Source organism: Condylostylus longicornis, unplaced genomic scaffold (assembly GCF_029603195.1).
Source record: "Condylostylus longicornis isolate FDR11 unplaced genomic scaffold, ASM2960319v2 ptg000064l, whole genome shotgun sequence".
NCBI lineage: Eukaryota > Metazoa > Arthropoda > Insecta > Diptera > Dolichopodidae > Condylostylus > Condylostylus longicornis.
In genome coordinates, this window is record NW_026578032.1 from 2,027,713 (window position 1) to 2,055,210 (window position 27,498).

General features: G+C 23.5%; 1 long non-coding RNA gene across 1 annotated transcript in view; it reads left to right on the forward strand.

The window, feature by feature from the left end:
* The window catches only part of LOC129612250 (uncharacterized), a 182,710-nt gene that overhangs the window by 128,509 nt on the left and 26,703 nt on the right, over positions 1 to 27,498 (forward strand). Inside the window, exon 3 of the long non-coding RNA XR_008697216.1 lies at positions 12,486 to 12,657. This is a non-coding gene — a long non-coding RNA (uncharacterized LOC129612250). The remainder of the gene's footprint in view (positions 1 to 12,485; positions 12,658 to 27,498) is intronic.

A 27,498-nucleotide genomic window follows, 5' to 3' on the forward strand; every position in this document is an offset into this window, starting at 1 on the left:
CGTCCAAGAAAAAGAAGAAGTGTCTGTCACTTGTTCTAATACTTTCACATCCCTTCACCAAACAATGTTTTTCTTCGAATATTCTTAAACTTATCATAACGTTTGTAATACTAAGAAATTTCTGAACAGAATTTCTAAGAATTCTTACCATAAAGTTTGCACTTCTATTTTGGGAATGAACACACAAGGACAAAAAAAATAATTTTGAAATGAAAAAAGTTTTAATGAATTTTAAAGAAACTATGTCCTCAAGAATAAAATTTAGCTTTTAAAATTTAAATGTTTTAAAGTACAAAAAGTATTTGACATACAAGGGGTATAAAATATTTTGGAAATTTGGTACATTTCTTGTTATGCAGCATTTATAATATAGCCTTTACAGAATACGTTAGAACTAAAAATACTAGTATTGCCCATAAAAGCACTTATTGAAACCAAAGTATCGAAATCAAAAACTATTTTCTAAAGTATGCGCGTATACATTTCATGTTAATTAAAGTTACTGCCGCAAAACATATTTGTTTTCGTCTTCCATAAAAAAAAAAGGTTTGTCATGGAATTTTAACTGCTTGTTCAGCAAAAATTTTGTGTGGATATTATGCCATTTGTTGATCAGTTCTCTAAAATTATAATATAATTCATTTAAATATCATAAAATACAACATTAAATATAAACTTAACTTACATTATTTCTTCTTGTTCCGTAACCATCATTGTTTTTGCCTCATATCTACAACAGTTTTCGGCTGACAGTTTTCGTTCTGGCCCTGACATTATAATTTTTGGAACAATTATAGCTGTAAATTTTAAAAAAATCATTATTGCAAAACAACAAATTATTAATTAATAGCTTACGATTGTCAAAAATAATTTTTTATCCGTCATGTTGATTTTAAAGTTTTTCAAATTTTGTAGAAATTTATTAAATTTTTTTACTGTAAACACACACATACATACATATGTATGGATTCTTTAAAATATGTGACAATATCATATTGTCGCCCAAAACAATTATATGAACATTAAGAAGGAATGACGTTCTATATTATCTCTTAAAAAATTATTTTTGACAAATTAAAAATTGTTTTTATATTTTATTATTTTATTGTTCTTTAAACAATTTGCCATTTTTTTTAAATACATGTGTGTACGTATGTATTAAATTTTTGAAATAAAGAAGAAAAATTAAAATAAAAATTTTAAATATTTTTCAAACTCATATGCTTTTTAAAGACAAACATTTTTCCAGAGAGCATCATAAAGTTGATGATTTTATCTTGCATACATACATGCATACGTATATATGTTTATGTCATTATTATATGGTATACTATTAAAATAGATTTATTTTTTTACAAAAGATTTTTTGTATACATGGAAGTTCTTTCTCATATTTTATCCTTGAACTCAAAAACTTCATCTATACTTCCAACTGCTCGTATTATGATTTTAACAAAACAAAAAAAAATATTAAATTTTTGCAAACATAAATAATTTTGTTTTGCAATGCATATGTATATGTAACTGTATGTACATATGTATGTATACTTCCTACAATATTTTTTGTACTGAATAATGAAATTGTACCATATAGACTTAAATAATACCAGATTGTTATTATTTAACCCTACTGGTTATCCCTACTGGTTATTCGCAGTATGGTTATCTGCAATATATATTGTAATTATCCCTGCAAGATAATTAAAAAGTATACATACTTTAATTCAACATTAATAATAGAATTCATTGGAAAAATATACGGAAAGGACATTTTTTCTTTATAAAGGTCTAATCAAAAGATTTCTCAAAATTTTTGCGTTGTATATGTATTTAATGAATTTTGTGAATATTATACGAATACAGATATGTATGTGTGTGTATAATATTTCATTAATATTATAGATGTGTGTTGTATATAGACCTAATATTAAAAGACTATTTGCTTTGAAATATTTCAAAGGTACTGTTTCTAATTAGAGTTTTTCGAAACATAAATGATTTTTGCTGTTTTTTTTTCTCAATTATTGTACATATAGAAACTTTAAAGCCCCACTATACACAGGTTACATTTGAATATAATTTTGTTTTTCATTTGTTATATTTTAATTGCTTCCATTTCATTTCAATTTCAACTTAATTCATTTCAATTTGAAAGTTTTCAACAATTTTCCATTTTTTAAAGTAATTAATTAGAAATTCAAGTTTGAATTTAAGAAAAATGTAATTTTTAGAAAAAAATCTCGTACATAATACCTTAGGGTTTCGGAACATCACCCTCAAATTTTAAACTTTTTCTCTTAAATGCAAGTTACAAATTCCGTAAAATTTAAAAATTTAGAATTTATTTAGTCTGAAGTCCTAACATTGTAGCCTATAAATTGGTAAAGAATATTGTCACCATTAATAAAATTGAATAATGAACATACAACACATACCTAAATACACATTTGATATCTTACATTTCAAAGTCAATAAATTGATCCTAAATGGTAGAGATGTGCATAAATTGCATGATTGCAACATTAATTTCTAAATATTAAATTGAATTATGCCCAGAAACTCCTCAAATTATATAGATAGTTACACAGAATAATTTATTATCATGATTTAGTACTTCAAAAATTAATTTTTATTCAATATAAAAACTTCAATTTGATTCAACATTTTTATGGAGTTTATGTCTGTTTAAACTTTGTTACCCTCATCAATTTTATCCTCTAAATATATACGAGTACATACATATGTGTGCCCCATAGTTTAACAACATGAATATAAATTAAATGTCTTTATCTGTTTTAAAGGTAAAATCAAAATAGACTCCTGAGATCAATTTATATCAAAATTATTTATTTCAAATATAAAATAAAATCTAAAAATTTCTATATAAAATACAAATGGTTTCGATGTCGTTTAATATGTTTAGAAGTTGTACACATCTATTTCAAAAACTATACAGCAGTCTATAATAAAAGATACTAGAAAAACCCTGATGATTTATTCATTTTGTTTTTTTGAGGTAAATGAAAATGAGTTTATTTTGTAAAGAAACTTTATCAATAATAAAAATATAATTACAACTTTTACTACAGTATTACAATTCGCATTCTGAATGAATTATTTTATTAAAGTACTTGGATCAATCAATGATATCAATTTTTTAAGGATATTTTTTTTAGGTTTGAAATATTTTTTGTTGAAATTATGAATAGAAAATAAAAAGAAAGCTTAAGTAAGAAAGAAGAGTCATAAAATACCAATGATCCCTTCTAATCATAAATAAATATTGTAGACGAATAAAGTTTTAAAAATTGCATGTTTTTTCCGAAAAATTGAATGAAAATTTAGAAAAAAGCATTTTATTTTACATTCAGAAATAATAAGGAATTTCAAATATAATGAATTCTATTTTTAGTTTTATTTCTAAACAATATGAGTAGTTATTTGCTGTGGGAGCAATTTAATAACAAAATAAAGAATTATTAAATTAACAGTACTTTTAAAAATTTTTGTTCCAAAGAGAATATCTTAAAAAAAATTATTAATTTTTAACAGAAAATAAAAAATTTATGATAGGCTTTGTAGTATTTCTAAATACAACATCGGAAAATATGCAACATTGAATTTGTTATGAATTTTGAGACTAGATTCATATATAACGGAAATAATTGTAACTTAAAAATAACAGTATAAAAATCTACACACCGATAGGATGAGTATCCTGTACTGTAAACAAATATCAGAACCAATATCATGATTTTTTCAAGTTGGAACGTTTTTCTTATGAAAGTTACATAAATGGTAAAATAGGATGACATCTAATTTTGAAACCTTTTTAAAAACTATTTGTTCGAAACTTGTGCCTTACTTAAAATTGAAATTTTCAGCACATTTCTGTTTTTCACAAATGGTATCAAACAAACTTTTTATTTGCCCTTTAAATGATATAATATTTTAAAGTATCTATTAATGAACCACCCTTTAGGCATATTCAGACAATTATAGACCGCACTTATATTTGATTTTAAAATTTAAAACTGAAATATAAAGTTATAATTTTACGATTTTTCCAATTTAACAACGTAAATGGTTTACTTTAACAAACCTATTGTAAAATTTTTAAAAACATTTTCCATTTTAATTAGAAATTCAAAGAAATTGAAATATTAATTTTTCGAAAAACTGAACAATTTTCGCCTAAACACATTATTCAAATTTCATTCTACAAATTATACACTAGAATAAATTAAAATTCCATATAAAAATTAAGGTCTAAATGCGATAAAACCTTTATAAAAGAGTTGTATAAGGTGCAATTATTGATTAAATTTCATTTTATTGGTAATTTTTGTATAATTAGTTATTCGTACGAATGTATATATTGCTATAATAATGAAAATAAAATGGCAATTTCAATTTACAAGGAATAATATTAATTAGAAATTCCTATAACTATTCATTGTGACATTTCATTTACAATAATAGAAAAAAATTTCAATAATAAATGATATTTGATTTAGGTCATCGATAATACCGTAATGAATTCAATATAAAATTATACATAATGAGTATTTGTTTTATTGCTTATTATCGTATTATATGGGGGAAAGATAACAACATTTGTAAAGTAATTTATTATATAATAATATTAAATAAAATAAGATATTGTAATACGAAAAAGTTTTTAATACTTAAATCTTATAACATAAATTCTTATCAGACTATAATCATAAAAAATCATCATAGTATACGCAGACCCTTACAAACATTAAGTTTCAGTATTAAATTATAAAAGTAGACTCCTTTTAAAATTATTTTTATTTCATTCATTTTTTTCCTTCTTTTCATTTAAAAATAGAAATTCTCGTCCTTTGACGCTTAATATGAGTTGATTATAGAAATACATTTTACGATATTCATTGTCTGTATTTCCTTAGTTCGTCGTTGATTTACACAAACTGTTTAAAATTTGAACAAGCAAAAATTTTTTTTAATTACAGTTTCTTAGCCGAAAAAAAAATAAACTAAAATTAAAAATTTGGTGAATTTACACATTTAAAACTAGAGTGCGCACTTTAGCGGTGAAGTATCGCCTTCTATATTGTGTAAGCAGAAATTGTGACAAAACTTTCAATTTTGTATTGTTTAAACATCGTTTTGAATGCCAGGCCTAAAAAAATCTCAATGCTTTTTATAAACTCCAAGTTTCGAATTAGATTCATTCGGCTCATTTTATATTTCTCAGCTACAAACTATATATTTTGGAATTTGGTTTGCCATTCCCTGTATAATTTATAGTGCAGAATATGTAGATAATTGCAATACATTTTACATTCTTTGAGGAGCTTATCATAGAACTTTTTATATAATATAAAATGTTAACAGTTAAAATTCGACTTGTGATTTCTGCCACAACACAGGTTGTCAAACATTGATACATTTTTCAAATTTTAAGAGGAAGCGCAACATAAATTGCTGCTACAAAAATAGTGTTCCGATATAGGAGTTCATCCTAAACCGTGTAGAAGTTTTATTAATATAGACTTGAGTTTTGTAAATCAATATAAATAATCAATCCGAATAATCAAATTAAATTTAAAATTTCAATTAAAAGTTTTTGAAAAAATTTGCTACTTTTTACATATTTTTCATAATTTCCAAAAGTATCTCCTCTTTCTATGTAAATATTTTCTTATGTTATTTTTAAAAGTGAATCTAAATGATCTGAAATATATTTTCAGAAAATTATTTTTTAAAAAAGAGAAAATTCTTTTATATACAATTAAAATGAATTTTAATATTTATATAAAACAGAACAAAGCTACTTTTCTTCTTCTTTTCTAAATAAACAATTTTAATAACATTTTATAATAGACTTTGTATTTATGTATGTATGTATACTATAAATGAATATATGAACTTACAGGCTTATTAATAAAAAACCAATTCATTGTAATTTTATATTTTTTGCACCTGGAATTCAACATGAAGGTCAAAAATTCTCTTCTATTTTGATATTTATTCAAGATCAGACATTTTGGTTTTTAATGAAAACCGTTTTCACAAACACACAATATGCGATAATTCCAAAAAAAAAAAAGATACATTGTATAATAAATTATGTATATATATCGTATTATGTATGTATTTAATTACACCCACGTTCATTTGTTATACTTTCATCAAATTGATGTTAAAAATATCTTTTTTATCGCCCGAATTGTATATACAGTAAGAGAAGTAGTGGAATGGCAACAAATATCACACCATGCCGAATTTTGAACCGAAATCAATTTCCCTGTATATTCACTAGGGAAACGAAACTAAACTGTTATATTAGAAAGACATCTGCCAGTTGCCTGACTGCCTGATTGTACACTCGTAATTCTAATATCGTCCGATTTTCATGAAAATTTAGATCTTTATTTATTTTAGAGGTGGCATACCCCTTTAGAGGTGATTTCAGCAACTGCTCCTGTGCTACAATAAATTACCTACGTAGCTACGGAACTAACGATTTATTTACGGAGCTACGTGAGCATTTGAACTGAAAGATTATTAGTATTCTTAAAGTATGAAATAAGTGTTTCAGGAATATTTTCAAAGTCTTGTATAACACTTTCGCTAAACTAATAAAATAAATTATTTAGAGCACTTTTATTATGTAGGAACATTCAATGCATATAATCGTTCAAACGTGTGTTGACCACATCAATATGTTTTTCTTTTTATTGGTTTTTACACATACAAAATTTATGATACCTTATAAACAGTAATATGATTCAAATTTACATCTAAAAATAGTTGAGTTATAAAAATCATTAATTTATTTTGTAAATCTTAAAAATAATTTTGGAATGAAAATATTAAGAACAACAAAATCTACTTAGTGTATTTTTAGTATAATTTTTTGTTTATTTCTAAAAAAAATTTGGCTGTAGTTTCCTAATATACAAGAATCGTAATATATGTGAATCTATTTGTACATACATGTATATGTATGTAAGCAGTACAATTCTCGTAAAATTGTATCAGAAAGCATCACAACCCGCTTATTTTCAAATAAACGTCAGGACATAAAAATTTCTATATACATTTACATTCGATTCTCGATTTTAAAAACGTTTAACTTCATTTAAAGTAGGTCGTTCAAAAGTTAAATTATGTTATTGATTTCATTCATGAGGAAAAAAAAACAACGAAAGAATTAGTTATCGTACGAATCTTGTTTATTTTCACAATTTTCAGAATTAACATCACTAAATTCTCTGCATTTTTTGGTGTGATATTAACCAGATTCTACTGTAGCCTATTTTTTATTTTTTTATTAGGTTATTATGGATACTTTGTAAAAATGTTTAGAACAATTAATGAAAAATAAACTTTTCCCTTTTATATCATTTTTTGTATATTTTTCTACAACTCAAACTTTTTCAAGCCTTATTGAAAAGTATATTTTAAAATATACGTGTATGGATCCCACATATTATTTGTATATATATGGATCTATCATATATGCAAGGTAAGTATTTGCAACGGGGCCCCATTGTAAATTTGAAAAAATAACTAAATTTTCTTTAGTTTAATTTCAGGCTTTAATTCTCCGGCAAATCTTGCATTCATCATGATAAAGTTATACGAAAGTGATTTATTATGCGTTATATAGAGGCGCAAAATTTTGGAAATCGCGTAGGACGCCAAAAAAGTTAGAACCGAGCGTGTGTGTAAATCTTGATGTGTATATGTAAATAGAACACACAGTTTCATACTAATCAAAAGTTTATTTAAAATTTTATCAAAAAAATTTTCTAACTTAATTTTAAATTTTAAGAAATTTGGCCATTAACAGCTAATTCAAAAATACTATTTTTTTTTAAAGATTTTATTTTTATTTATTTTAAATTTAATTTCAAAAAATTTGAATATAAATTTTAAAAACAATTTTTAAATATTTACAATATTGAAAGAAATTTGTTCATAATATTTTTTTTGTATATTTTCGAATAATTTGAAGTTGTTTCTTTTGTTAGAAATAGAAATTGTGCAATTGAGATGTTGAGGAAAAATTTGAAAGTTATTTTAAAATTATAAAGTAAAATTTATTAATTAAAATTTTTAATTAAAATATTATCAATGAAATCAAAATTTTTCTAAAATAACTTATTCTACTTACTTTAAAAAAATAAAACCAAATATGTAAAATTAAATTTTATTTAATTAAAATTTGAACAAGTACAATACAAAACTGAAAAATTTTCATTCAACTTTTTGTGAATCATATAAATAATTTTAGAATAATAATTTTTTTCGGTGAAAAATGAACGTATTGTACTTAAGAAATTTCCACATTGTAAAATAGCTCCCAAACATTATATTTGAGATTATAAAATATATAATTATCTAATAGCCATGCCAAATTACAATATTTCATTTTAATGTATTAGTATTTTAGGAATTCAGGATATAAACAAGACATAAGATTAAAATAAAGTTGTTTTCCAATAATTTATAATAAATCGTGCAGCATTAAATGAAAAGTAATTTAACCTAATTAAATGGTTTTTATTTAAATTAATTTATAATTGAAAATAATACTAAAAATTAACTCACACGATTCGTCTACTTAATTACCCCTACAGATATGCAATGATTTTTATACCCCGACAGATATGCAATAATGTGTATTTTAGTTTATTTTTCACACAATTTTTTTTGCGCATTTAAAAATTAACTATGCGATCTACGGCAAACAAAGAATTTATTTTTGATTGATTAAAATAATAATAATTTTTGATTTCATATCTCCATTAAAGCGCTTTTATTCAGTAACATTAAATCCAGAATTTATTACCTATAACGTATTAATTTGCAAAAATTAATTTACTTGATTAATTCGTCGGTTTTCTTTTAAATGTACATAATTTAATAAATCAATACCAATACCAAGATCTAATAAAAATAATATATCAAACTATTGAACAGTCTCCTGAGACTGTACGAATATATGCAACTTATGTAAACAAATGTGATGCGTAACACACAAAGTATTGTCAGTATACGTAATATAATAAAGGAAATCATAGAAAAATCCCGAAATATTCAATTAAGTTATTGTTAAAAAAAAAAAAACAAAAAACTTGGGAAAAAATATTAAAACCCATTCATTTTGTTGTTTGAAAATATTATTCACCTATTTATTATTAAATAATTTATTAGATAAACATCAATTTATTAGAATATACGATAAGTATACTCTAAATAATTATTAACAAAAATTATTTAGAAAAAAAAGAAAAATGGGAACGTATTATTTTGGAACAAATTTATCTATTGGCACATGAATTGAAATTCTAATGAATGAAATGATTACACCAAATTCATAGAAATAAAGGTAAAACCAATACGTCTGCCTGCAACATATCATTTATAGCGATAAATATTATACATTATAAATATATACAATCCGCAATTATTCAAAAAATTAACAATAAATTCCTTTTGCTTCAATCACTTTTCATCGGAAATACATTATAAGAACAAGCCATACAATAATGCTATTTACATAATACCTAACATGATATAAATGTCAAACCTAACATGATATAAAGACATAAGTCTGGAAAAGAATAAATGCCAAAGTTAAACACCCCAGTTAGTGCCAATGTGCTGTTTTACTACCACTACTCCGTGACCTACATGTCGTCACTGACCGCACTATTACAAGGTGGCCACACGGTTCTTGTATGACCAGTCTGACGCCGCCCAGGATCTTGCATAGATAATGAAAGAGAGACCATCCTATTTCCTAAAGTGGTATTTTTTCTACACTTTTTCTCCGTCCCGCATGTAGACAAGACTATTCAGCTGCCATCGACATATAATTATCTATTGTCTATATATATGTTGCACCCAAAAGCGTGACAATATAGAGAGCGCACACTTCCGCCAGCTTGTGACAGCATTAGACTCGTTAGGGAGCCAATACAATGCAGATACCCCATGTAACAAGGAGAAAACTTCAGCACCATCCCTATCCCAATCCTTAGAAGCATAGGTGAATAAAGCCGGAGGGACTGGCCACGAGAGGAGAGCTCGACAAAGAAATTCCTTATCAACAATGAGCTGAGTCTGACCGCAACCTGGACGCAATGTTAGCAATATGTATTTCCGCCGGAAGTATTTACTTATTTATTTATTTATTTCAGTATGTCTGAAGAGAATACAAATTTATTCCCATATAAAGACTATATAACATGGAAAGTAAATGGAGAAGTGTATTGAAAACATCCGTGGGCAGCTAAATATTTATTTTTTAGCATAAAATATTGTATATTCTAGGTCAGCATCGAATTCTGAATTGATTCAGAAATATCTTTGTCCACCGGTCTGTTCAAGCGAATCTATTACTTAGGTAAATATTGTTATATAAATCCAATTCAACTTTTGTTAACCTTTACAAAACACTTGTTTGGATGTTATGAAATTGAAAAAATATTTGTTCTTAATTTGAATTCATTTGTTAAAATGTTGGAAATGCTTCAATGAAACGTATAAATTAATATTTAAAATAACAATGATATTATATTAAAACTAAAATAAATTCAAGCAATATTAAAATTCAAATAATTTTTGTGCAGGAGTTTCACGATAATACTGTTCTACCTTTTGTGAAATCATTTCATGCATAATCTACAAAAAAAAAATTGTTGCATAAAATTTTAATTTCCTTTTAAAAATCTACATAATTATGCACACATAGCTTAAACAAAATAAATTCTTAAAAAAACAATCACTTAGTCATTATAAAATCATTAACATTTTATTCAAACTTGCAAAGTGGAAAAAAAAATATTTTTTTTATTCTTATTCTTCTAGGAATTAATGGACCACAAATATTTGAAAATTTTTGAATTTTATTTTTAAAAATGATGAAACATCAAAAAATTCACTTCCACCAAAAACTTAAAATTCTTCTTATGAAAATTTTATATTATTTTTGCATTAAAAATGGTTGAAAAATTTCACGGAAACAAAATATTATTTATTTACAAAATCATGCATTTCACAGTGAAATTCTTTTATTGTTAGCACAAAAATATTTATGTTTTATTTATAGATTCTTACTTAGTATCCAATATAATTATAATTAGTATCCACAATTTTACAATTAAAAGAAAATTTCAATTTTAGGTAAATGTAATAGCTGGCAATAGAAAGGAGTTTGGCAAATTACAACAGTAAAATCCTCTTTTTTGCTTAATAAATAATTTTCAAAATTTCAATTAAAATTCCTATTTCTATGGAATTCCGAGGAATTTTAATACATTATCAATAGTACTTCTTGTCAAAAAAGTTTGAATCAATTGCGCTTTATACTCTTTAGAAAAAAATCCGTATAAGTAGGATGCTTTTACAAAAATTATTTTCATTGTAAACTGAGTTTGTTGATAAACAATAAATTCAATATAAAATTTTGTAATGATAAATGCCCTTTTTTCTTGTTCCTGATTTCTGAAGCGAATTAAATAAGCACTTGATCTCTGATATTTGATTGAATTTAATACACGATTATAGTAGTTTCTAGTCTTTAATGAAATCTTGTAAACAAATGTAATCTCGTGAATTGTAAACAAATCACGAGTGAGTCCATATAAGTCTTAGATGATCGCGACCATGCAATGACAGCACTCTAAGCGGTATTTAGATACAATTTCAGAAATATTCGTAATTTTTCATACAAATAAAATATTTGACAGCGATTTCTACCCGAATTGCTAAAAGTCTCTGTAATTTTGTAACTAAACGGCTAAAGTTTTATTTGAATTTTTAATTAAAAACTATAATTCATAATTGTTATACATGTATTAAAAATTAATTCAAAACAAAAAATTGAATGTTTCAACTTTACAATTGAAATTTAAAAATAAATGGAATTTTCCAATTCACTAATTATACACTTTTTAATTAGACTTAATTAGAAATATCAATTATGCATCAATTCTCTCCTCTTTCTCTCGTGCCTTTATACACAAAGTACATAGAATGTTATAAATATTGTGATTCCATTCAAAATTTAAAATATAAAATAATTTTAACAATTGCAATATAAATTATAATATTTGACGGTAAAAATTATTGAATTTATTTTATCTTTTATTTGTATTTAAAATTATTTTTGTCACAATTTATTCATTTTGTGATATTTTTTCAAAAGAATCGATAAATATTGTTTTTAAAATATCCAAATAATTTTAATTATGTTATTGTTATTTCATTGAATGTGATTTTAAATATGATAATTAGGTTAAAAAAGCCTGAATTAATTCAATCTTTAAAATGATTTGATAATTTAATTGAAAGTTTTTCTTCCCTAATTTTACTAAATGAACTTTAAATTATAACAATCATGTATTGTAATTATTACTTTATTTAATTTGAAAATAAAAAATTTTCTAATGATAAATTTTCTTTATATTTTTTAATTACAGATTTATTTAAGAAAATTTAATAAATACTTGAAAAACTGTTGCTGATGTCAGTGTTACTGAATTAATTGAGTATCAATATCAAGCATTTGTCATTACATTGTACATATTATATAAAATCTCGAACAACATATATGTATATGTATTTAGAATGTATTACAATTCACAATAAAAAGTAAGTACAAAGTACCAATTAAAAAATTAATGTTTACAGGTTCCTTACTAAGAATATTATATGTGTGTAGGAATATGCACATTTATTTCCATCCCAATGACTATATAGTATTTGTTGCACTTCCCTATGGAAAAAGCATTTAGATAATTATTGTATTCCTGAAAATTATTTTATCAGTAAAATAAGAACAAAATGTACAAATATAATATCGACCTCTTGTCACAACAATGACATAACTCAAAAAATACAATTTGTGAATTATTTATAAAGATGTAAGCCACCGAAATCATTATTTCTAGTGCAAAAATGCCATTTGCCCCATCTGGATAATTGCCGTTTAACAATAAATAATAATATAATGCTATAAGGAGAAAACAAATAATATTATTATTAATTCCGAAATTTTAAATTTATATTTTATAAAAAGTGCAAATTTTGAGTTATGTTCGTTTTCGCAACAAGCAAAAGATATGATTTTTCAATAAAAGTAATTACGAGTGGAATAAAAAAGTAAAACTAACATAAATTTACAATAATAGAAAAAATATGAAATATTTTTCATAGTAATTTAATTTTATTATAGATACAGGAATGATCTTTTATACGTGTATACACATTTGCTCGAACTAACGTGATTCCTTTAGAAAACAACCTATTCCTTCGGAAAACATTGAAATTTCTTTCATCTTTTTAATTTCTTTTCCTACTTTGGAGTTAAACTACAAAATCGGTTTAGAAATTCGGTATTAATAATGGGTAAGTCCATTAAATCTTCTTTTTGTAAAAATAAATTTTTCGTCTACCACTCGTACGATTTCGTACTAGCAAGAGTATAGTCACAGCATTACTGTAATTTCTAATTCAATAAACATATTTTCGTACAAATTTATGATATTTTTATAAATGGAATGTGAAGTTTGTATATTGTCCTTAGTTAACAATTTTTATTTAATAAATTTTTTTATTAGTATTTTATGACTTCCATTTAATTAATTATTATACCATTACGTAACATTTGTACCCATAACTACATTAATGTGTATACTTATTACATAAATATAACATAATAGATTCTATATAATCAAACATAGAGATTAAATAGAAGTTATTTTTCCAACTTTTTCAAAATAAAAATCAGGAAAGTATTCAAGGATACGAAAAGAATGTAAAAGGTAATTATGCAACAATCTAATGCAAGGAATAAAATTTATTAATTCTAATTTCTAAAATGATTTTTATTAAGAACAATAATATTAAAATTTGAGAAAATTTTCGAAATTTTATTAGTTGGATATGAGATTTGATTACAAAATTTTATTTAATATAAAAAAAAATTAATAGTATATTCAAATTTAACAGGAAAAAACCTTTAGGCTTTAAAGAATCAAGTTGAATATAAAACTGATTGTAAAACTACATGTTTTATCTTTTGGGAGCGAGATTATTATATTTACTTTCCTCACAATGAAACCCAGGAAAAATAAATAATTTATTTTTTTCTTTTTTTTACTTTTTAACGTTCAGATGCCATTGAGATTAATTGAATCCCCCTTCCTCTTTAACAACTTGAAAACTTTAAAATATTGAGAAACAATTGAATTATATATAATAAATAAATTAAATAATTTATATGAAAATTTTATTATAAAAGTTTATTATTTTTTTATTATTCATAGTGTCATATTGGATTTTTCTTAGTTTGCCAAACAATTTATAAACTTTTCTAGATTCTAACCACTTATGAATGAAATTCCATGGAAAATAAATCTAATTAAAATGATTTTTAAGGTTGATTTTGAAATTGTACAAAAATAATTTTTCCAATTTTAAAAATAAAATTATTCTTTTCGAATTAAGAAACCAATGAAAAAAAAATAAAATTCCCATGTTTTCATTTCACTTAAAATACTTATTGTTGAATGCTCATAAATTTTGATGTAAACAAGAATTTAATGTAAATTCGAATTTTGCTTTGTGGGTCTGATGAACTGATGTAGATGTGCAAAAATTTTAGTCTAGAGACCAGTAAATGGTTTTTCTCAAGAATTAAATTTTTCTATTTTTTTTTCCACTTATCTACCATATTTTTAAAGAAATCTGGTTCTAAATTTTATGTTATAGCTATTTGTTATTCATTCAATGAAATAAGAAGATCTCTCGGGAAAGAACAAGATGATAATAGTTAAAATAACTCTTTTTGAAGAAGCTCTTCTGCATTATACTAATACTAAGATCCTAAATTTTTTTCCTTCTAAGAAATTAATTAGCAATAAATATTGGGTCTGCCAAAAAATTTCAGCAAAAGGTTGATAAAGAAACAAAAAAAACTTTTCTCTCCATAGAATTAAATTCAAAAAAAAAATCTATTAAAATTAATACATGGAATTGAAATTTTAAGCTATAATTCACTTAAAAAAAATGAAAATCTAAAACAATCCACGTAAAATGGCTAATAAAGTTTTCCATGAATTTTAAGATTTACAACTTAAAACAGAAAAACAAAAATAAGAAAAGTGACCCGTGTCAATTCTGTGATATTTACACGAACTCTTGATTCTATGAAATTCTATAGAATTTCAATTTAAATTTATGCAATCTAGCCTAAAATATTTCTAAATAGTTAAAAATCATTTATTAAGTAGCTCACATTATATATGGCGTGATATGTTTAAAATTTAGTTTTAATAGTGATAGAAATTTTATGACTGATATCATAAGAGCTCAAACATGTTCGACAAAATCTTTTACAAATATGAATTGGCCAAATTATTAAACTTGCTTGCTCAAAGCTAAAAGACTATAGTATCACAAATACAACAAAATAATTTTTGATATTGTACAGCAACTATTCAAAACACAGTGTCGATTACTCGCAATTTACAATAATTACAATTGTAAGTTAATTAGTTTTTACAGTATTTTTAATTTTAAGTCTTGCGCTATCACTGTAAAAAATAGATGGGCGGGCAGACATACCAAGAATAAATATCGTTTATAAACATCATCTATATCTGAGATATATAAATACCATCTATATTATTTGTCAGACTAAAAAACGTAGTCTGGAATCTTGTATACCACCGCTTGTATTTATATTTCGAAAGAGCCATATAAAATTAGAAATAATCCATTAAAAGATTTTCCATTAAAAAATGTCCAAAATAATTGCGAATTCATTTACATTATCATCTGTTAAACTTATACAGTTTCGATCAATTTTTAAAGAGAATATTCTTAAATAAATGAAAAATACCATTAAAGTATCAGTAAAAATTTTTACATTAGCCTTAATTTAAATTACTTTTAATAAAAAAAAAATTCTCAGTATAACCAAAGGTTTGTTGATTTAGACCCGTCTATTCAAAATTTCGAAATAAAATGAAAAAAAGTAAGAGAAATTTTGAGGAAAAAAAAGCAAAGGATTTTTTAAAATGAAAATTTTTTAAAAATTGAAATTTAACTTATATTAAAGACTTTATTAAGCTATTCACTGAATTTAAAAAATCCTTCAGAATCTTAAATTTAGTAAAATTTGCAAGTGGAATTTGATTCGTATCAAAAATAAATACGTTATCTTTCTTAATTTGACTTCATTGAACTCTTGTTTTTATTAAAAATTATGAAGTTATTATCATTAATGATCGTATAATTAAGAAAATCGTATTAAAGTCGCCTTTCTCCAACATATAAGGGCACAGGCAGACATGAAATTTTTAATTTTCCAATTACTGCTTAATTGTAAAATTTGTTGTACACACATCTAACCAATTAAACTATTGTGTTAATTTAAATCGAGTGCGTTAACTAAAATTTTCAATCGACTTGATTACTGAATTGCGTACAATCATACAGTTGCATATGTGTGCACTTGAATATAAATCTATAAAATACAAAGAAGCAATCAAACAGTAGCAATCAAACTAAAAATTGATGTCTGCCGCAGTCCTAACTCTATATTAAATAAGCAAGGATATTAAAATTTTCAGTATTTTAACGAGCGTTTAGTAAATTTTAAAGAGAAAATTATCCAAAGATAAATATTTAAAATTATAACAAAAAGTTACAAAATTTCGCTTTGTCTAAAAGTTTTTCTCTTTTGTGAATTTCAACAATTAAAAACCATTTGTGAATTCTAAAAAAAAAAGTTTTTTTAAATGTTTTTCATTGTTTTTTTTTTCGAATTCAATTTATTTCCAATTTTAAATTAAAACTTTTGGAGCAGAAAAACACTCCACAACTTAATTATACTGAAATTCGAAAACAATATTGTAATTCGAAAAATTTAATAATATCTTTCAGTAAAATTAAATATTTTTATTTGTGCAGTTCGCTCTGATCGTTTTGTTTGACAAAAAATATATTTACATACATAACGTATATGTATGTAATGCAATTATAAAAACTGCAATAATTTTATTTTGTTAAAAAGAATTAAAACAATACACAAATAAATTCGGAGAATTCTTCTATTTACTCTCGTTTGTAAAATTTAATAGTGTTCTGAAATAAATAACTAAGATAAATTAATCGTCTTCCCGACATTTAGAACTGCTTAATTTTTATGAGAAAGTTTTAAAATTATTAGATTATTTTTTATATGCAAATTTTGTTTCTAAATATGTTACATTGTGTTGCATTGTGACGAATTGAAAAAATAATTTGGGTTTTATATTGAATTTTATTCTTTATATATTTTGTAATTAAATTGTAAGATCTGGTGGCCGAAATTTATATTACTTTTTTTTTATCATTAGCCAAATAATGAACGTCAAATTTTAAAATCATTTTGTAAAAATTCGAAACACTCAAACTTTTCTAACTAAAAACCGAATTTATTTTGTTAAATTAATTTCTCGGTATGATTTGAAAATTTTGTTTTTAGTTCAAGCAAAACTTTTATTATAATTTCTCTAAATTTAAGTTGGTTAAGTTATAAACGATTTATATAACAGCGTTATAAAATTTGGATAGCAAAATTAAGCAAAACTGAATAAAATTAATTAATCAATAACCCATTGAATCGACTGTAATTGTCAACTATAAGCATATTTTGTCTGAAAAAAATCATTGAAAATAAATTTAGTCTTTCAAAAGCTTGTTTGAAAACAACATTGGCTTTTTTGGGTGAGTTTTTTTTTAACTTTTCATTCTAAAATTTTCTATTAATGAATTTTTATATACAAAAATGATTTTCTTAGAATTTTTCTTAAAAATATTTAATTTAAATATTTGAATTTGCCTGTTCAAATATATGAACTACTGTAAAATTTATAAAATTAAAAATAAATATATGTAAATATTATTTTAATATGCAAATATTGTATAAGAGAAATTTTATAAACAGCTTTAAAATATTGGGAATAATTTTAAATGTAAATAAATAAACATAAATATTTACTAAATAATCAAACAAATTTTTGAGGTTTAAAATTTTAGTTAATAATTTTACGCCCACAAATATTCTACTTTAAATTAAAACTTTAGATTTTAAACAGTAATTTTTTTTAAATTAATTATTTCCTCTTGAATTATTTAATATGAGAATTTTTAATATCGAAATCCGATATGTGACAAAAATTACGTAATGCTAATAAAAAATCAATGAGATATTGAACGAATTTTGTGCTGATCTCTAAAGGACTACATATGATGAGATCTAAGACCTCCCTGTATAATACATTTATAAAGATAGATTCGTTACCCCTATTAACTATATCTAAATTATTTTGTAATAAGAATTCAAATAGGTACTTACCTCCTAAATTTGTATTGGTGCTCCCACATATTGTGTTATGCGCATTAGCGCAGCCCAATATGAGCCCTTTATTTTTCCTCCGACAGTAATCAACGAGTTTCTCTACGAGTCCTCTAAAAGGCGACTGTTCTGTTTTCCGAGAAAGTAGCTTGAGCCACAAATTAACCTCCAACTTCCGTCAGTTTGCCGAACTTCGACCCCGATTGCCACCAGGTCCTTTGTGATGAACTCTGAAATTGGAAGAAATTTAATAGTTTTATTAAGTCACAAGGTGGCTTTTGGTACTTGAATATAAGGACATACATACTTATACACCAGTAAATACATACATAATTTGACATATAATTAAATATTCAATATTATACAATCTTTAAATTAATTATTCTTTTGTTTTGTTGCTGCTTGACATTTTTTTACTTAAAATATTTTTTAATTCTTCCTATATATATATTATAATAAATTTCTCGCTTTTATTGACAATAATTATTTTCATTCACATCTACTCATTCCCCTCATATTATAAATATTATCAAACAATAAGTAAAAAAAAGGAAGTAAAACCTTGAGTTAAGTGTTCGATTGTCACGAAATTCTATTATTATGTATACCTTTTAATTTACGGACATGAAAAGTTAACAATTGCCACTTTGTAATATTCTATTTATTTAATAACATGTTTTAAGTTAACGTGAGAATGTATTTCATAGATTTAATCGATTCATTGACAATAATAACAGCAAAATATATATATATATATATATATATATATATATACATTTTATATATATATAACGAAATAGTTTTATAAAAACATGTTATACGTACAAAGTAATTAATGAAACTAAAATGACTATACAAGAATAATGTAGAAATTTTGGAACAATTTTTATGAATTAATGAAATTTTTTGTTTAAACAATCGAAATGTCGAATGGTAATAAAATTCTCAGTCCATATACCCCATAATATTAAATACAATGATAAATTAAATTAATAGTAAAATTCTTATACAATATTGAATCGATTAATACAACACTTCTGTTTTTCATTTTTATGCAAGTAGTTTTTACGATAAAATTAATACTTAATAAAAAATATAGAAATGACTAATTCAATCCTGAATTCGAGTAAATCCTCTAAAATTCATTTCCTTCATTAACTAAGCATGAATTAATTAACAATTTATAAAATCTCTAAAATTTCCACCGCAATAAAAAGGGAAGCAAAATGAGTTGCAAAATGAGTGTATTAATTATTCCATTTTTAAAAACAGATTTCCCTTTTTTCTTTAAGCACATTTTTTAATTTTTTCTTTCCGTTCTTAAGTTTTCTTTAATTTGTTAATATTGTAATCTATGACATAGAATTAATTTGTCGCAGCAAAATTTGCTACCAAAATTTTCTTCAGTTCTTTATTAATGAATTTTCTTCAACAATTTATAAGGATAATGATCAACTAAATTTAAATTTATAAATTTGAAAATTATTCAAGAAAATTATCTTCTATGTTATTGAAAGTATAAATTTTTTTCACTTGATTAACTTTTTCAAATAAAGTAAAAAAAAAACACAAAAAAAATTGTTGAATAAATTATGAATTTTATAAAGAATTATAGGAGAACTTTTAATTTATTTAAGGATTAATTCAAGATTATTCTATTTAAAAATGATTCAGCATGTCTGGCAAAAGTAAAAATATAAAAACAAAAAAGTATGAAAAATTTTAAAACGTGTGACGGAAATTGTTTATTCATGCAACATTTTATAATGTCCTACCGATATTTTAATGATTTCCTTCAATGGCCGTAACATTGCATATTACTCCCTATCCTAATGTATAGTAAAGTTAATTGAAAAAAAAACAAATTTTAAAATTTCATAAAACATATTTCAAATTTTTATAATACACTTTCAAAAAACATTAAAAAAAGTAATTTTAGTTTCCTTATTTAACCAGTTGGCCATCTGTTTGCAAAACTTCTATATACCGTTCAAGGCGGTCTGCTGAAATTTCGCAAACAGATACAATTAACATTATTTACAAATTTTGTCTAGCCAGCAAAAATGCAAGCTTTTAAAAAATATGTACCTGTATCCAGAAACCAAGTGATTTTAACGTCGATTTCACAAGGGTATTAACTTACATAATTTAAATCCGTTCCATCATATTCCTTAAATTATTAAATAAATGGTTTCACAGTAATTATAAAAGCTCATTAAATCAATTAAATTCGCTATATAAATTTATAGTTTAACTTCAAACTCACTCAAATTCACAATATTCAAAAAACTTTATATTTACAGCAATGACAACCTAACCCAAACTATAACGAACTCATTCTTTTTATTAAAGTGAAATTTTTTAAATTAAAAAACTTAACTTAATTAACTTTATTGTTTATTTGTCAACTAATTATTCCTCTTTAAAAAAAATATTCTTACACAAAAAAAAAAAAAAACAGACACAAAAATATTTAAATTGTTATTAAAAATTTCATGACATTCAATATTTTCAAATACATATAGAATGATTAAGTGTTATTATAGTTCAAAATTCGAAGTCCAACATTTTAATGAAATTGAATTGTTGGCAAAATTTATTGTCTTGGATCATTATATAAGCAATTGTATAATGTTCATTGAAATGTAAATTTGTCTATATTATTTTTAAGTGGATATATATAAAATTTTCTAACATTTCCACAAAAAATTTGAGTTTAATACTTAAGAACTCTTAATTTTATTAAACTTTCCAAAAAAATATGCCAAACTCTATAAGGACATTACAATAAATCATTTTTTATGACATTTTAAATAACTTCTTTAAATTGTTAAAATATCCAAAAAAAAATTTCCATTTTCTATTTGGTTTTTCTTTTTTTCTTATTTTATTAATTCTTTTCACGCAATTTAACCGCGTCAACTGATTTCATTAATGAATTTTATTATTAAAGAACTTTCTTATAAAGAAAATGAATTTTTTTTTTCTTTTTGTTTATTTTTTTCCTCCCCTATAGCATACTTGTATTTTAATTTATTTTTTCCTTTTTTCAAAAGTTAATTACTTTCGCTGACCAATTTTCATAAAAAAAATAAAAAAAGAGGGAGCAAAAAATTAAATTTGTTTAGTGTTGAACACTTTTACTTTCATTATCCAAAAAAAAAATAAAATATTTCTCTATGAATAAATTTTTAAAATAGCAACATAATTTTTAAGGGCTCATAATGAACCTTTTTTATGCTCCTCATAGTTAGCATATCCTTTGTTCTTTATAATTACAATATTTTGAAGTAACTTTAATAATCTTTCCTTACTTAATTTTAAATAATATAATTTAATGTTATAACAAGTACAAAATTTTGGAAAATGTTTACAGGGTTTTTAAATACTAAAAATTCTGCTATTCTTATTGAAAGTTCAAAAGCTTTAAAATTCTATATTTAATATTATTTTTTGATAGATTTAAAATTATTTTTAACTAAAATCATACAAAATCATGAAAAATCTCTAATTATCTAATTATTGTCCGGAAAACTAATTATCATAACTATTATAACTATCAAATAACAACATTACCGCAACAACCTAAAATGAAAGTCATTATTGAAATATAATTAATTTTTAAAATTCTTATTTTATATGAGAGACTGAGAATTTTTAAAAAACCACAATAATTTGATAAAGTGATAGAATAAAATGAGAACCAATACAATACATTCAATAACTATTAAATTTTATATTATACAAAGATGTCATACAAACTTTCAAATATTATACCGTCTACTAGTTAACCTATATGCATAAAAAATTATTTGATTAATTCTAGATTATTGACTAAAGTAGAAAATTTTCATTATCAATAGGTTTTCCTAATTGAAGACTTCCGTATAAAACATGTTATCTTAAAGTATACAATCAAGCTAATTTTACTCTGTTAATTAGAAGTTGTACCAATATTTATGCACGTAGGTATACATATATTACGAAAAATATAGTCCCGAGAGTATGAAATCAGAATGAAATATAAAATTTCATTTGAATAATCTGGTAAAATACAGGAAAAAACCTATGTACATACAAAACACTTAAAAAAAATTTTTTTGGAAAAGCGAAAGAAAAGAAAGTAATTGGATCTAAAAAGTTGAGGATAAAATAACAACAAAAAAAAACAAACCAAATTTTCTTTGTATAACATACACATGAAAGGATTTACTCTGAAAAGAAGAAAATACTACACAAAAGGATATCAAAGTTAAGTACAATGTTTGGTTGGAAAAGAATTTTTGAGACACATAATTTAAACATTAAAGAAAATTTTTAAATATTTAACAAAAAAAAATTTATTTAAAAATTAACAAATTATCAAAATTAACTTGATGTTTGTGTTACACTCAACATATACTCGTATACGTATATATTAATGTAATAAGTGTATAATCATGTAAAAAATGATATTTCTTCATTTTAACGCGAGACACAGATTTAAATAAACACGGATTAAAGCAATTGATTGTAATATAGCACATTTCCTTTAAGAAGTTTTGAGTTTCTTAAAAACCATTCCTTTAATTTAAAGAAAAAATTTTATTGAATACGTTTAGAAATTTTTTTTTTGTTACAGAAATTTTGCAAAATTAATAGCTTAAAAGAAATAAATAACCGAAAATTGAAGTCATACCAGGCTGGTAAATTAGATTTGAAATTCGATTCACAAATTTAAGAGGTGACAGCTTTTGAAAGGCAGAATTAGAATAGAAATAGAGTGGAATACAGAAATTCTGCAACCATACCTGCAGGCAAGTATAAACGAACAGACGAACAAATTGAAACTAATAACTACATTTTTTTTTTCAATTTTGTTGGAAATATAACAGAAAAACAAAAAACCAAATATAAAGTGGCACAGAATAAGTATAAAAGTGAAAAAAATATACTAAAAAGGATAAAAATAAATAAAGTGCAAAACTGAATCATGTTCAAAACATTTCCTTTTTGAAAAAAGTAGAAAAAAGTATAAAAACCTTTTATGCACATATTTAAAGAATAGTTCTTTTGGAAAATTTGATAGCAAAGCATAAAAGCACGTGGCAGAGCATAAAAATTTTAAAAATTTATAATAAAATTCCAATGTTCCTATAAACTTCCGGATTCCATGAGTTAATGAAAGAATCCGGAAGTTTATAGGAACAGTAAAGACTTCTTGTTATTAACTATTTTCGAAAGAGTATGAAGGGTACAAAATTTGTTCAAATGGAAGTTTTCAAAAAGTATATGTAAAGTTCAAAATTTTTATCAGATTATTAGAAGAATAAATAAGATTTCAAAACAAATAAAAATAAACTTGACTTTTCCAATTCTGTACATAATGTAAAACTTTTTTAATATTTACTTTTCGAATTTTATAAATTTTGATCAATTTATTATATTATTCCTGATTTTTAGTATTAAATTTATTTTTGTATTTAAACTCTTGAAAGTTTTCATAAAAAATATTTAAGTTTTCCAATTTTAATAATTTTTCAAACTTATAATAAAATATAAAAACGAAAATAATAAAAACTTAAATAAACTTATTTTAAAAATGTAAAATTTTTGGCATGAAACAAACACTAATGTAATACTTTCTATTATAGTGAATAAGGCCCCATAAAGATAATGAATACGCGGCCGATTTCAAATTTTTAAAAAATAAATTTCATAATCTCAGTTTTAAATCAAGCATCCTTCACGTTGGATTGGATTATTTGATATTGATAGTGAGAATTTCAATTTATGTATTTTAATGTTTAAAAGTTTAATTTTTAACTGAAAGTATATAGTAAGAAACAAATTGGAATTTTATTAGCAAACTTTTAAATAAATTAAACACAAAAATATCAAACTACCAAAGTAAGTTCAATTGAAATCTAAAAGTTTTCTAGCTGTTATAATTATATTACATGTATAAAATTGCGTACAATTAAATCCTGTTTCCATTAAATCCTGTTACAGTATAAAATAATAAAAATAAAGGTTAAATAAAAAAAACAACTTAATCAGATTTTGTTTTTTTTTGTTCTTAAAATTAAAATATTTTGTAGAGAAATTAAGCTTTTCATTAAAATTCATTAAACGTAAAAATAACCTTTTATATACAAAGTAATACTTTATGTACATATATAATATAAAAACAAATTTTTAACCTGTTGGCTAAGATTTTACTAAAGTAGGATTAAAAAGTTGTTACCATTTTACCAATGAAAGTTGTTATGTTTGTATTAGAATATTAATAAACCAGAAAATATAAAAAGGTAATGTAATATAGGTAAAATACACTTCTAATATAATTCTGTAATAGTAAAAATATAAGTAGATTTCTAAAATATTCTTTACTCTTCTTTTACTTATCTCTCCTTACCGTTCTTGCTATGTACTTATATGAAAATAATTACAATTTTGTTAGTTCCCTACATTTATACTTTAAATATTATTTTAAGTTTATGTGTATGTGCGTGAATAGAATTTGATAATTTGAGATTATGTAAATGTAGTATAACATTTAGAAATGAATGATAAATTAATTGTGTAAATTAAGTCATGATTTAATCCCTTTACTTTTTAACGGTAGGAGGTATTAAGGTGCCTGTGTAAATTGTTGTGTGGAAACTGTTCAAAAATGTGCAAAAAATACTAAAGTGACTATACCAAAAATAATGTTTTGAAGTGTACTCAAAGAAATTTATTAAACGCTTTTGAAAAAAAATGTAAGATCATATATTTTAAATTATTAATTTTCAGAAAATTACATTCATTCTTTAGGGTCTCCTTTCTAGACTAGTTATTTTAGTTGACTTATTCTCACTAGTTATTCTTATTTCTCACTAGTTATTTTAATTGACTTATATTCTTATTAATTTTTAATAAATTTCACTAATTATTATCTTATAAGTAGTTAAAATTTGAAATTGGATCGAATTTAAGATTCGATTCTAGGGGCTAGTTTCATGTTCCAGGGGCTATTTGATTTTGTCGATATTATTAGTGTCATAGTAACCATGATATCTTAATTGTTAGCCTTTTCCAAATGCCTTTTGTTTACGTATTTTAATAAAATCCAAGTTAACATTAAAGCAATATGAATTGAACACATTATTGTTGATTTGTGATTATAAAAATTTTAAATATTTTTAAAATAAAATCTAAATTATTAATTTTAATCAAACAATATAAGTATTCCAAATTCTGTTTTGTTGAAATTGTTGAAAAAATACCGAAATTTTCTAAAATTTATTCTATTTAAACAAAAATTACTTAATATATTCTTTACGGTTATATAAAAAATTGTGAACATATTTTTATTATTCATAAATAATAAAGCTAGGAACTTTAAATATCTCTTCAAATATTGTACGCTACGAGTAATATTAAAAAATTCTTCCTTAAAAGTTTTATGAAATTTCCAATTTCCTAAAACAAGAATATACCTATGAGTATAATATGCACTTCATTACTTTCAAGGATAAAAAATTCAATAGGATTTTTATATGAAATTTTTATAATACAAAAACTTTTAATTTTTGGAAGTTTTGGATAATGATTTCTAAATTATTTTCAAAAAAAAAATTTTTGTTTTTTCTTTGTGATGTTCAGGTGAGTTAAAGTGAAATAAAGGATAAAGGATATTAGTAGCAAACGTGGTAATTCAAAGACTAACAAATTTCTTAATTTCCGTATTGAACAAGCGGATTTCATCAAACTTTATTAATGAACCGCGTGCACCATTTGCTTAACATGCTTTACATCACACTATACACCATTACAAACTTATTGTAAAAACATCTTTTTATATTAAGAGCAAAATAATAACAAAACCAAAAGAATTACTACTATACATAAATATTGCACAAAATTAGGAGTACTTATTTATATTTTAGTACTTTTACTATATTTTTCACACTAAATGTTTACATGAATTTTGAAAACAGCAGAACTGTTGCTTGAATTAGTTGTTGAGGTACGTAGAATATAATAGAAGATTTAACGATGCTAACCAATACCAAAGTATCCAGGACAACTCTTAGTATCTCTTATATAAATTTAATAAATTATTTTAAACGTAAGGCAATAATTTAATTTTCATATACAAAAGATTTTTCAATGAACACAATTTTTTTACTATTATAAAAAATTTTTAATTAAAAATATTCTATATAGAATAAAGACAACAATAAATTTTAAATTAAGTGTTTTGTCACCTCATTTCTTTTTATACATAAACTTTAATTAAATTTATTAAAACTTCAACTATATTGCTTTGACCTCTTCATTATTATTTTTTAATTTTCATAATATTTAAAAGAATTGTTTTTTCTTTTCATAAAATTAAATTTAATTATAAAGTTAATGATATTTTTACCTTCTTTTTTTGTTTTCATTAATTTAATGAAAATTTTAAGGGAAGTTCTTCATTACTCTATTACATATTTAAACCTATTCTTTCCTTTAAATTTATTTGGCTTTTAACGCACTACCGTTTACCTTAAGATTAATAATTTTATACGATTGACTTACACAATTCTCTTTATTTCATGCAGAGATGACTCTTTTCAATTCCTCCCAAGCTAGTCAGCATCTTTACAAAGTCATTAAAACTCCAAGATTTATCCTATGTATGTATGGAGAGACTAGAACACTCCCGGAGCACGCATAGCATTTCTTTTACTATCCAACGTTTTGAAAATCATCAAAATCATAACACGGCAAGTCAATTTCCAATCCTTCAGTCTATCTAATTTAACAAATAATGTTCCATCACAACACCAACTGCAAAACTGAGATTCTTTCTGCTTAATGCCAGCAATTAAATCTTTCTTGCCTCAAAATTTGTGTAACAATACTTATTAATACAATGATAATTTATAATATTGTAGGAAATTCTTCTTGCTTCGGGACCGAAACAAATCCAAAATAAGGATATTTTTTAAACAAAATAATGCTTTCAAAACAATATCGTCTCTCATGTTTCGGTCATTAAATGCAGCAATAAACCAAATAAAATCGGAATTTAAATTTTCTCCATTTCCATTTCAATTATCTTAATTTTCGAT